Source organism: Camelus dromedarius, chromosome X, assembly GCF_036321535.1.
Source record: "Camelus dromedarius isolate mCamDro1 chromosome X, mCamDro1.pat, whole genome shotgun sequence".
Taxonomy (NCBI): domain Eukaryota; kingdom Metazoa; phylum Chordata; class Mammalia; order Artiodactyla; family Camelidae; genus Camelus; species Camelus dromedarius.
The window spans coordinates 30,951,411-30,964,712 of NC_087472.1; positions in this window are offsets into that span (position 1 = coordinate 30,951,411).

The window sequence follows — 13,302 nt, forward strand, 5'->3', positions numbered from 1 at the left end:
GAAATGGTCCAACCTCTGTGGATGGGGTTTAATATCATCTAGTAAAATTACATATGCATTTCCCTTTAGAACCAGTAATTACTCATCTAAGAATCTATCCCAGAGAAACAATGCAAAAGATAAAAAGGCACAAGGTCATTCCTTACAGAAAAATTCATAACAGTAGAGAACTAGAAACAACACAGAGTCTACCCATGGGGAGCTGGATGATCACCTAAAGTACATCTACTTCCCAGTGTTCTATGCAGGTATGGAAGCAACGAAGACTCCCTCTCTGTACTGCTGTGGAGTCATCTCCAGAATATACTGTTAGTAAAAAGATCCCAGTGCAGAAAAATGTGTAGAGCTGCTGCCGTCCAATACAATAGTCACTAGACACATGTGGCTACTTAAATTTAAATGAGCTACTTAATGCAATTAAAATTTCAGTTTCTTAGTCAAAATAGCCACATTTTAGGTGCTTAACACCCACAGATAACCTGTGGCTAGCATGTTGGACACACAGATATAGAGCATTTAATTTCTGTAGAAATTTCTACTGCACAGCACTGGTGTAGAATATGCCACCTTTTATCTATGAACAGGGGAGAAAACTAATATACTTATTGTAATTGATTATATTTTTAAAAATTGGAAGGTTAAAACTCCAGGTGATAAAAATGATAACCCATAAGATGACAGAGGAGCAGCCCAGGATGGATGATATATATTCTCATTAAAAATTTAACACATAAATAGTGACTGCAGGTACTGCAAAGGACAAGAAACAGTGATCAACCCAGTAGCAACTCTAGTCCCCAGCTTGAATTAAACACATTTCCCACCACAAGGAACAAGGTTACCTTGGAGAAATGGCTGATTCCAGGACTGAGCAGGGATTGTAGCAGATAAGTCTGAACCAAACTCTCATACCAGAACACATGTCAAAGACACAACAGCTAACCCAAAGGCTCTCTCTCACAGTTCAAAAATAGAACACTTTGAACATCAAAAATATGAATGACTGCAGTGGATTAAAACATGAAATATATAAATTTCTGAGTCATGATGACGCTCTAAAAGAAAAAGAAAAAACAAACAAAACCAACTCAACGTTCACCTTTGGAGGATCCCAGGGAAACAACTCACTCTTTTGAAAATTAGAAATACTGTGGAAGAATTAAGCATTAATCCTTCCCTTCTGTGTGGACCAGACCTCAGTGCAACCTTGTAGTTGATGAGGGGAAGTTTGTTTTATAGAAGAATTCCAGCTAATAACTAAAGAAGAAATTATGGTATTTTTCTTTCTCTTTCTGGCTTACTTCACTTAGTATGACAATCTCCACGTCCATCTATGTTGCTGCAAATAGCAGAAACTAACTACTATACATAAAAGAGAGAAACAACAAGGTCCTACTGCACAGGGAACTATATTCAATAACTTGTAATAGTCTATAATGGAACAATATGAAAAGGAATATATATATTATATATACATCTATCTATATCTGAATCACTATGCTGTACATCAGAGATTAACACAACATTGTAAAATGACCATACTTTAATTTTTTAAAAAAAGATGAAATTATGGAATTGAAACATCAGCCTTTGCAACCATTAATGAAATGTAGATCTAGGCCATAAACTTTAAGAGGCTACAAAAACCATGAGTTAAAAGGCAGATGGGAAATTTCATACTGGTTGGATCAGTCTGAAGGACTCAGGAGGAGAGACAACCAGACGTGACGAGGCTCCTGATGCAGTGCTACAGGAGGTGCACCACCACATCTTATGTACTCTTCCCCCAAAGCTGAATCTGAACAAGCCTCTATATCTAATTACCAATATAAATGAAATAGGATAGGTCAGAGGAACAGAATAAACAGCACAATAGAGACATAATCAGCATAATCGAGAATGCAACCTTTCACAGGACAAAGATCCAGTATGCTAGGTAAATAAATGGAGATTAAAAAAAGAGGACTGTTCCATAAAAAGAGATTTAAGAGTTCAGAGAAATTACACTTGAAACCACAATGAGATGCCACTATAAGCCCACAAGAACTACAAAATGAAAAAGATGGGAAATACCAAATTGTCTAATGCATAGGAATTGTAATGATTATTACTTTTCAGTTTTTATAATTATTATCTTCACATTTTTGTTAAAGAAATATGGTCTGTATATGCAAAAGTGCCTCCTGAAGCATAGTTTCCACCTAACATCACCCAACACGGCCTGACACAGCCCAGCAAATGTCTCTTTTTTCTTCCTAAGTGCACCGGTTAGTAGCGAGGGCTCTGGAGACAGACCAGGTCTAAACCCTAGTTCTCCACGTACAAAAGGTGTGAGTTGGAACACTTTTACTTCACATTACAGTCACTCGATTACCTCATCTGCAAAACTTCAATTATACAGTACTGACTATAGAAGAAGTTCAAAACAAAAATATTGCCTTGTGTTTTGGTTTCTACAAGGATAAAGGGTTAGGAATCACATAACTTTTAAAACTCTACTGCTGAGACACTGGGATAGCTGGCTCTTTCTGAACCCTGGGAGAGAGAAAGAACCTCTCTGTGCCTCAGTTTCCTCTTCTGTTAGATGAGGAAAACAATCGTCCTTACCTCATGGGTGGTTGTTTTGAGAATTAATTGAGTTAATACATGAAAACACTTTCAACAGTGCAAGGCAAACAATACCAGCTCAATAAATGCTAGAGTTTTCATAAATACATGCAAGTTCAGATTCTTACAGTTTTGGTAGTTTTACAAAGTGTTCAGGTGTCTTTAATAAAGTTTGTCACTGGAGACTCAGCTCATATATTACTTCCTGAGAAAGAGCTTCATGACAACTCTGTCTACAACAATTCCTGTCCTTGTCATTTTCTAGTCAATGGATTTTATTTTGTTCCAAGCATTTATTCCCATATAAAATGGTCCTGCTTATTGATTTATTTCTCAGCTTATGGCCAGTTTTCCCCAAACTAGAATAAAAGCTCCAAGGATACTGCCCTGTCTTGTTCACCGTGTTGTGTCCCCAGTGATGGAGTTCAATGGCTATTATGGGTTGAATTATGTCACCCAAAAGAGATATTAGGAAGAATCACTGACCTATACATATTTGAAAATCCTAGAAAATCCTATATTTAAAAAAATCCTATATTTAAAAATCCTAGAAAAATTACAATAGAAAATTCTTGTGACCTGAAGTTAGGTAAAGATTTCTTAGATATGACATCAAAAGCAAAATCAAAACCATAAATGAACAAATTGATGCGCTAAATTTCCTCAAAATTAAAACTCCGGTTCTTCTAAAAACACTGTTGGGAGAATTGAAAGACAAGCCACTGAATGACTGAGAGAAAATGTTTGCAAATCATAGATCTGCTACCCAGAATAAAAAATCTCACAAAGGTCAATAAGTTTGTCCACTCCAAAAATAAGTGGACAAAAGATTTGAACAGATACTTCACCTAAGATACACAAATGCCAAATAAACACATGAAAAGATGCTCAACATCATCAATCATTAGGGAAATGTAAATGAAAACACTACACCCCTCTGAGAAAGTCCAAACTTAAAAAGACTGACCTTACCAAGTATTGGTAACGTTATGGAGGATGGAAGTCTCTCATATCTCATACACTGCTAGTGGCAATGAAAAATAGTTCCACTACTTATGAAAAAAAGTTTAGCAGTTTCTTACAAAGTTAATTTTACAACTACTATGTGACCCAGCCAATGCTCTTCTAAGTATTTACGTAGAGAGAGAAAACGTATGTCCAAGCAAAGAAGTATATACAAATGTGCATAGAAGGTTTATTTACAAGAGTCCCCTATTGGAAACAACCCAAATATCTATTAACAGGAGGATAGATGGAACAAATTGAGGTATATCCATATAATGGAATGTTTCTACATTACAGGAAAGGAAAACTAATCTACAGTGATGAAAGATAAGGGGTTGTCTGGGAATGAGATAGGGTGAAGTGGGGAGAGAGAGGCAGGAAAGAGCTAGGTGGGCAGACTACCCAAGGGGCAGGAGGAAGATTTTTTTTCTTTTTCAGTTTTATTAGGTAGAATTATTACAGTTCAACTGCACATATACATTATATTGCATGTAAATACATATATACAATATGCTGCACTTTTTTAGTTTACATATATGTACTGATTATTGTTTCTAAGAACAGATTAGAGCTTTAGCTTTTAAAATTTATTTATCAAAAGAATAAAGCCAACTACAAAATAAGAATCAACAAAATGCGGTAATCCAATCATAAAGGACAGTCAAATGTGCTTATATATATTCAAGAGATCAATCATCTAAGTTATAAATAATAAATAGTTCATTTGTGTCTTTATTATTTTTTTTTAGATTCCTCATATAAGTGATGTTATATGGCATTTTTCTTTCTCTTTCCAGCCCACTTCACTTAGAATGATGATCTTCTGGTCCATCCATGTTGCTGCAAATGGCATTATTTTATTCTTTTTTATGGCTGAGTAGTGTTCCATTGTATATATGTACCACATCTTCTTTATCCAGTCATCTGTTGATGGACATTTGGGTTGTTTCCATGTCTTGGCTATTGTAAATAGTGCTTCTATGAACACTGGGATGTATGTGTCTTTTTGAATTTTATTTTTCTCTGGATATATGCCCAGGAGTGGGATTGTGGATCACATGGTAAGTCTATTTTCAGTTTTTTAAGGAACCTCCATACTGTCCTCCATAGTGGCTGTACCAAACTACATTCCCACCAACAGTGTAGGAGGGAGGAGGAAGATTTTTGAGGTGATGGATATGTTTATTATCTTGACTGTAGTACTAGATTCACAGGTGCATACATATATCAAAACAGAGCATATACTTTAAATAACCTCAATAAAGTATTTGAAATATATTTATATATTCATAATTCTCTGATGCAATTAATCATCTGAAAAATTCTTAGTTATGCTCTGGTAGAATTAACAGATTCACACTATGTCGTATCAAATTGGTCCATGCTCCATATAACCAAAAGAATTTTACAATATATATACCCAAATATTTATGGAAATTTGATATCCATTTCCTTGTGAAGTACAAAAATAAAAATATAATATGCCAGGAAAATCATGATGATATTTAAGAGGAACTGGTCATTTCAGGGAATGTGGCTGACTATCATTATGTTAGGGATAACTCTAAAGTAACAAATGTTTTTTTAAAAATAATAATAATTTTAAATAATAATAAATAATTTTAAATAATAATAAATAATAATAATTTTAAATAAGTCTTCTCTCAGATGGGCTTCAAGGCTACTACAAAGCATGTACTTGCTGATGGAATGAAAGTCCCCGTCTACACCTCTTCTCTCATGATGAGACCAAAGTAGCTACTCTGCGTCTAGTTTGTGAACCTCACAGGAGCAACATGCTTTTGTTCAGATCTATGAACTCACTTGAATCAGGAGTCATATCCCACTAAACATGTGAAGTGTTGGGGTCTCCTGGAAGCCGCTGCCCTTGAACCTGGAGTAGGAGCTTCAGGAGCCATCAGAACAGAAATCCTCATAACCTGCCTCCTTCAGACACCTGATATGAGCTGGGCCACCGGCATGAGGAGCTGCACAGGGAGAGACAGATCCAGCAATCACTATGCTTTACTGCTGTAACTGTGTGCCTGGCACCATGCTAGGCACGGGGTTAGTGACAATGACACTGAAACGATTGGTTAGTGATCCTAACAATCAGATGTTACAATGGGCTTCTCACCAGGGCCTTTTCCTTCTCTTTTCCTTGTCCATCCCCTAACAACAAAGTTGAAAAAGAATAAGAAATGGCCTGAATTCACACGACATTCACGATCCCACAATAACCACAGGGCCATGGACTTACTCCTGTGTTATCACTCAATGTTCACAGTGATCCTGTGGGTAAAGCATTCTTAGCCCCATTTTACAGAGGGGGAAGCTGAGGCTCAGAGAGAGTCGTTACTTGTCTCACTTCCCGCGCCTCTGTCTTTAGAAGTAAAGTGGCTCCAGGGCACCCCTGCAGCAGAAGACCGCACTCACGGGACCCAGGGCGACCCCAATGTCTACCTACGAGGCAGCCAGGGCACCAAATCCCAAAGCGGAAAGAGGCGACTGGGATGTGGACCCCTTTGTCTCCCCACACCCCAGGGCGGCTCAGCCTCCACCGCGGGGACCCACACCCTCATTTCTGCCCCTCATACCTAAGGGTGAAACCTGCTCCCCTCGCCAACCCGCTTCTGTCGCCGTTAAAAGGTTGCCACAGTCCCCACATTGACGTCACGTTTCTATGGCAACCGCCCCGCGCAGGCAGGTTCTTACCTGGATAAATACCTCCACACACTCCTCCAGCCCCGGGTCTTTAACTTAATGCAAAACACCTTAGCGCTTCAGGCTGCCCCTAGAGAAAACAGACGAATTAGAGGCACTAGACTGAGACCCCGGGAACTGGCGAAATCTGTCCACTTTGGTGGGAGAAAACATGTGCCTGTCGTCAAGAAATATGTTTGCTTTAAAGAGAGAGTAGGGGTGTATTATCAGAACACAGAGACCCAGGGAGGTATCCTAGGATTCTAGGAGATGAGCGGACCTTCTTCTCAGGGCAAATTTGTAAAATCACAAGCCAAGCTAAGCAGTTAGCCATCTGTGGCAGAGAAATAAAAGAATGTCTATAGTCATGTGACCGAATGATCTAGATACATATGTGAAAATGTCATTTAAGAAATCTCAGGAGGGAGGGTATAGCTCAAGTGGTAGAGCACATGCTTAGCATGCAGGAGGTCCTGGGTTCAATCCCCAGTACTTCCTCTAAAAATACACAAATAGATAAACCTGATTACCGCCCCCTCCCAGAAAAAAAAAAGCAGCTTGACTGAGATATAATTCACATACCACACAATGTTCCATTTAGGCAATTCAATGTTTTTAAAATTAAAAAAAAGAAATCTCAGAGTTATTTCAGGGAGGCAGACCTAAAATATCAGTCATTTAGTAGGCAGAAACTTAGGTCAACTGAACCATACGTTGGTTTTTCCTAAGGAATTCTCAGCCTCCATGCCAGATATTTTCTTCCACATAGAGGGACTTTAACAATCAAACCCATGTAACCTCTCTATACACACACTCCTCTATCTAGAGAATCACTCACCTGATGAGTGAGGTTGGAGGAACAAACAGGTTGTTTAGCCCAGACCGTCTCCCTTCCAAGCTCTGGAAGCAAGCTGCCTTATGGAGCATGTTTGCTCTGCCCTCAGGGGTGGGTCAACAAGTAGATCCACAGCTCTTGCTATTTTTCTGTGTCTTGCTGGCTCCCAAATTATTCCAATGGTCTTGCTCCAAAACACTTGAGTCTTTAAGGGGCCCCCAAATACACCCCTTCTCCACATATTGACTCTAAACCAACTCAGAAATCTGAAAAATAAAAAGAAAAATACTTTATTCCTTTTGAAGGTGATATTGAAGAATGTGGCTTAGATTTCCCACAAGGTAAGTGAGCTTCTTAGTAATAAACCCCACAACTTGCTCCTTCCTCTGCCACAAGGGACATTTTATGACAGGACTGGAGCAGAAACTGTCTGAAGCCAGTGTTTCTTCTATCCTTTGTGAGAACTTACGGATTTATATAAAACCTATGGACTTAGATTATCAGAATGGATTTAGAAAACAACAAAAAATGGCCCAACTATATATTGTCTACTAGAAACTCACTTCAAATATAATGATACAGGTAGCTTAAGAGTAAAATGATGAATGAAGATGCACCATGCAAACACTGGTCAGTAGAAACTGGGACAATCTACATTATCAGACAATGTAGACTTGAAAGCAAATACAATTACCTGGGATAAAAAGGATCAGTCAATTCACCAGGAAGATACAATAATTTAAAGTATCTATTATATCTAACAACAGAGCCTTAAAATACATAAACTAAAACTGACAGAACTGAAAAGGGACTAGACAAATCCACAATTATCATTGGAGTCTTTAACATTCTTCTCTCAGGAATAGACTGAATTAATAGACAAAAAAATCATCAAGGTTACAGAAGAACTGAGCACCATCAACCAACTGGATCTAATTGACATTTATAGAACACTCCACCCCAAGAGCAGAATACACGCTCTTTTCAAATACACATGGAACATTCAGCAAGATGGACTATATCCTGGGTCATAAAACAAATCTTAACAAATTTAAAAACCGAAACCAAACAGAATGTGTTATCTGACAATAATGGAATAAAACTCTAGAAATCAATAATACAAAGATGACAGGAAAATCTCCAAGATCTTGGAAACTGAACAACATATATCTAATTAGTTCATGGGTCAAAGAGGAAGTCTCAGGGAAATCAAAAATACATAGAACAGAACTAAAATGAAAATACAAAATGAAAACCTACAGTTATCAAAATTTGGGGGTCAGAAAGCAAATAGGTGAGGAGAATGGGTTGACTACAAAAAGCACAGACTTTTTTGGAATAATGAAATTCTTGTATATCTTGGTTATGGTGTGGCTATACAACTGTATGTATCGTTCAAGACTTACAGAAATGTACACTAATAGAAATGAATTTTATTTTCTCTAAATTGTACCTTAATGAAAATTATTTTAAAAGTATGCATTTTGTTAAATGAAGAACATAAGTAGCAGATCAGTGTTATTCTGCAATTCCAACTTCATGTCTAAAAAAGAAATCAGTTGACAAGTAGACCAAAGGGTCTATTTATGAATGTGTATTACAATATGCATAGAAAAATGTGTGCAAAGTACAAACCACAGGCTAGCAGTGGTTACCTCTGAGGAGTGGGATGGGAGAATATTGATCAGAAAAGAGACTTTCACTTTGTCCAGCTGTGAGGCATTTTAAACCACACATAAATTATTTATATTTATAATTCATTATGAAACAATATATATGGAAGATATTCTGATAAGCAGTGAGGGTACTGAGGAGAATAAAAATGATATCAATAAACACATAAAACATATTTGTCTAAATCTTTGTTCTTCTAAAATTAATGTAGGAATGAAAATTAGCTCCATATGGTTTATGATCTAAAAATGCAAAAAATAAAATCACATTCAGCAGATACAGCTGAAAATTTAAATAAATCTGATCTGTGTTCCTTCTGAATTACAGTTCCTTAAGGGAAAATGTTCTTCCCTGGGTGAATAATAGCAGTATCTTTTAAGAATATCAAATGATCAGGAACCGTGACTAGGTATGATTATAAAAGGGAAAATGTTATGGGGGAATATGGGCCTCTTGTCATGAACAAAGGAAGTGGGATGATGTGTCTCAGTGACTTTTGTCCTCCCTTAGCAGGACCTATAGGCTGGCCTGAACCCCATGAAGGATTAGCTGCCCCCCTTAACCCTCTTTACCTCATGCAATATATTCACTGGGGTGGGGAATCCAGAGTCTTACCCACCTGCCCAAGGCCTGTCACAGGTCCTCATCACCAGCAGCACCAGCCCAACATCAGGTTTCCATAGTAACAAGGGCAGGGTGCTGTTAACACCCTGACAACTCAGCAATGGAGGCTCCTTCCATCCACAGGCTGCTCTTCATGTCTACTCTGCTCTGTTTGCAGGAAAGGGCAGTATTTCTACTCTGAGTCCAACACCTTCCCTGTTGCCAAAAGCCAGCGGGCTCACACCTGTTTACAAACTCTCCGGTGCTTTGCTAGAGCTCCGCAGGTAAACTGCAAACTCCTGACTATGGTGTAGAGGGCCCTGGGTGTCCTGGCCCCTGCCTTCTTCACTAGCCCTATCTGGGGCCACTCCCCCTTTCACACTCACTCTGCTATGGTGGCCTCACTCCATTCCAAAAGGGCCAAGCTACTTCCCACCCCAGGTCCTCTGCACATGCTGCTCTTCCTGCTTGGGAGTCTCTCCCACCCTAACTCTCTCCTTTTCACACTTGAAGTTACCTTTCAAATGTAATTTCTCAGAGAGGATTTCTGTGCCTCTTTACCGTCTAAATTAGAGCCCCAACACAGTTCTCTTTCCTAGGATGCTGGACTTTGCCCCATGAAAGCCACTTGGGCATAAGTGCTTGACACAAAGGGAGAAATGCAAGTGAAGCTGACGGCACAGTGCCTGGAAACATGGTAAGTACTGAATCTAGTTATCATACCCTCATTGACTTGGCTCCCTGGTGCAGTTCTCTTTGGTAGCTGTGGGGAGGAGAGAGAAAGGACTCACCCAAGGTCTTGTCAACAGTGAGGGCTCAGGCACAAGACCTGGGCAGCACTTCTGACTCCTGTTCCACTGTCCCTCCCTGCCAATTCACAGTCACCAAATGCTTCATCTTTCTGGTGATCCAAGGTTCCAGACTCCCAGCTCTTGTACTCGCCTGAATTGAACCTACTGAACCCCAAAAGGCCAGAGCAGACATAATCATTCAATAGGAAAGACTAAATATTTTTCTCCCTCCCCACTTCATTAGACAACTTATTCTATAGTATCCTTTATTACAGAAATAGCCCTGAATCTGTTACATGGGGGTACATGGGTATATTTGTTTTTCTTCTTATAACATTTCCAAAATGCTAACACATAGTGATGATCTTGAAGTTAAAATAAAATCTCTCTTAAAGAAGGGAAAAGATGGAATGGGAAGAAACAAACTGCTGCCAGTCTGTATGCTCCAGATATTCTGCTTGGTATCAGGATATCCTTTTACAGATTATAAGAGTGAGGCTCAGCGAGGTTAAGTTAATCCAGGGTCACACAGATGCTACAAGAAAGAGCTGCTATCATAGTCCCCACATGCTTGACCCAAAGGCCTGTGTCTGGAACCAGGCACTCAGCCTCCTCTTCAGGTGTACAATGTAGAACAGTGGGAACTCCCATACTCAACTGGTTGGATTATGACGTGGCACATCGCCTCTGCAGAGCAATTTAGTCACGTCTAGTGGACTGTACCTATCTGGTGACACCTCAGAACCCACAGGTACATACCCAGAACCCCTGGCAGCTGTGCCCAAGGAGACCTGTACAAAAAAGGCCTTTGCACTACTCTAATAGCACAAATTTGAAAACAACTCAAACATCCATCAGCAGATTATTCTTGATAAATAAATCATGGTACAATTATACAGCAACATACAATATACCAGGCAAAATTTATGACCTAGAATGACAGCAATTAAAATGTAGATGAATCTCAGAAACAAAATGTGTGATGAAAATTGAAATTTATACAATGAGACCTAGTTAAGTCCATGTATATATACTGGTAAAGACTTTCCTATTAAGTTTTATTAAAATACAGATGTTTAGGACATACTGCAGACTTAATGAACCTCTTAATTTGATGTTCCCTTGATGTATATTCTTACTGAATGCTTGATATGTTCATGGCATATTATGTACATTATGTCCCTGGATTATTACAAGTTATATCTTGAGATTTGTTCCTTTATAAAAATTATGTTTATCTATTATTTGTAAAACAGATATAATGTTCACTGTTTTATTGAAATATGGGTAATAACGATCCTAATACACATTGTGTCTAGAACTTTATGGATTGGCTTTATTATCACTATTTTGCATGCCACAGAAACATTTCCTTGTCAATTGCATTATTCTTGTAAGCTCATCAGCTCTTTCACTTTAGAAAATTACTGTCAATAAATAACCACAGCCTCTGTTATCCACTCCAATTCTTATTTATTTATTTATTTTTGTGGGGAGAGGTAATTAAGTCTATTTACTTATTTATTTTTAGAGGAGATACCGTGAATTGAACCCAGCACCTCATGCATGCTAAGCATGCACTCTACCACTTGAGCTATACCCTCCCCACCAAAACTCCAATTCTGACACCAATTCCGAAGTGTTTTTTTCCACACCACCAAGCAATCATCCAGCACCAGCTGGATGTGCTACAATTCAATTCAGTTCTGACACTATCTACCTGGAGATAGCATCAGATGCCACAGGTTAAGCTCTCAGTCCCACAAGTTTGCCGCCTCCACCACATACACATACACACACACTTCAGACACCAATCACAAGTCCAGGTCGTCACCTGTGCTTCTGACCAACCAGTTATAGGTTGAAGGTTCCAACAACCCCCTTTCGGGGTTAATTTCCTAGAGTGGCTCACAGAACTCAGGAAAACATTTCACTTACCAGATTACCAGTTTATTATAACCAGTACAACCAGATGGAAAAGATGCATAGGGAAAGGTATGAGGAAAAGGACAAGGAGCTTCCATGCCCTCTCCCAGCCCGCCAGTCTCCTGGACTCTCCACATGTTCACCAACCCAGAAGCTCTTCAAACCTGGTCCTTTGAGGTTTTATAGATTCTTCATTACAGAGGCATGATTGATTAAATCATTTGGCCATTGATGATTGAGCTCAATCTCTAGCCCCTCTCCCCTCCCTGGAGGTGGGGGAGGGGAGGGACTGAAAGTTCCAACCATTTAATCAAAGGGTTGGTCCCCCTGGCATCCAGCTCATTTGATGGTTACCAAGCAGCTCCCTAAGTCATCTCATTGACATAACAAAAGATACCTTTATTGCTCTCCTCACTTTGGAAATTCCAAGAATTTGAGGAGCTCTGTGTCACAAAGATCGAATATATTTTTAAATTATAAATCATAATATCATATCTACAAAAAGCTTTTGTTTTACTCTGATGCTTGTCTGAAGACCCTGAAATCAACTACAGGCCAGAGTTTGTGTTTTCAAGAAAGGACTGTCCCCAGTTCCTGTGGAGATGGATGTCAACAAAAACATAGGATGACCAAGTTGGCTAGTGAAGAAAACAATGAGCCCTTTTTAGATTCAGACAGTGCATTATTTACGTAGACATGAAAAGGATGAGTAGCCATCCTTTGTCCCTTGCACTGGGAAAAACAAAAGAGGCCCCGATGACTGGAACATGGATGATAGGACACCCAGTGTCTGAGGAGTGAATGCTGTGCTGCGTCTAAATTTTATAGCCTATAGCTGCTTGCCAAAGGAGAGAGGTAGATGGACACACGTCAGCAGAATCCAGAACAAAACAAGCAGCTTTCCTGATGACCTCCTGCTAGATGGCCAGGGGCAGGTGGTGGCCAAGTGAGAAATATTGTAGCAGTAACAGCTGTTCAGAAGCCCACCACGCTCTCATTCTCTGGGAAAACCAAACGGCATTCTTTGAAGACTGAGAACAGTGGTTCAAGCCTTGCTGATATGGCCAGTGTGGATACATGCAAAATTGTTAGGGTGCTGGAAAGTGTTGGGAGACACGTGGAGGGCTGGTGTCGTGGGTTGGTAAAAGAATTTACCAG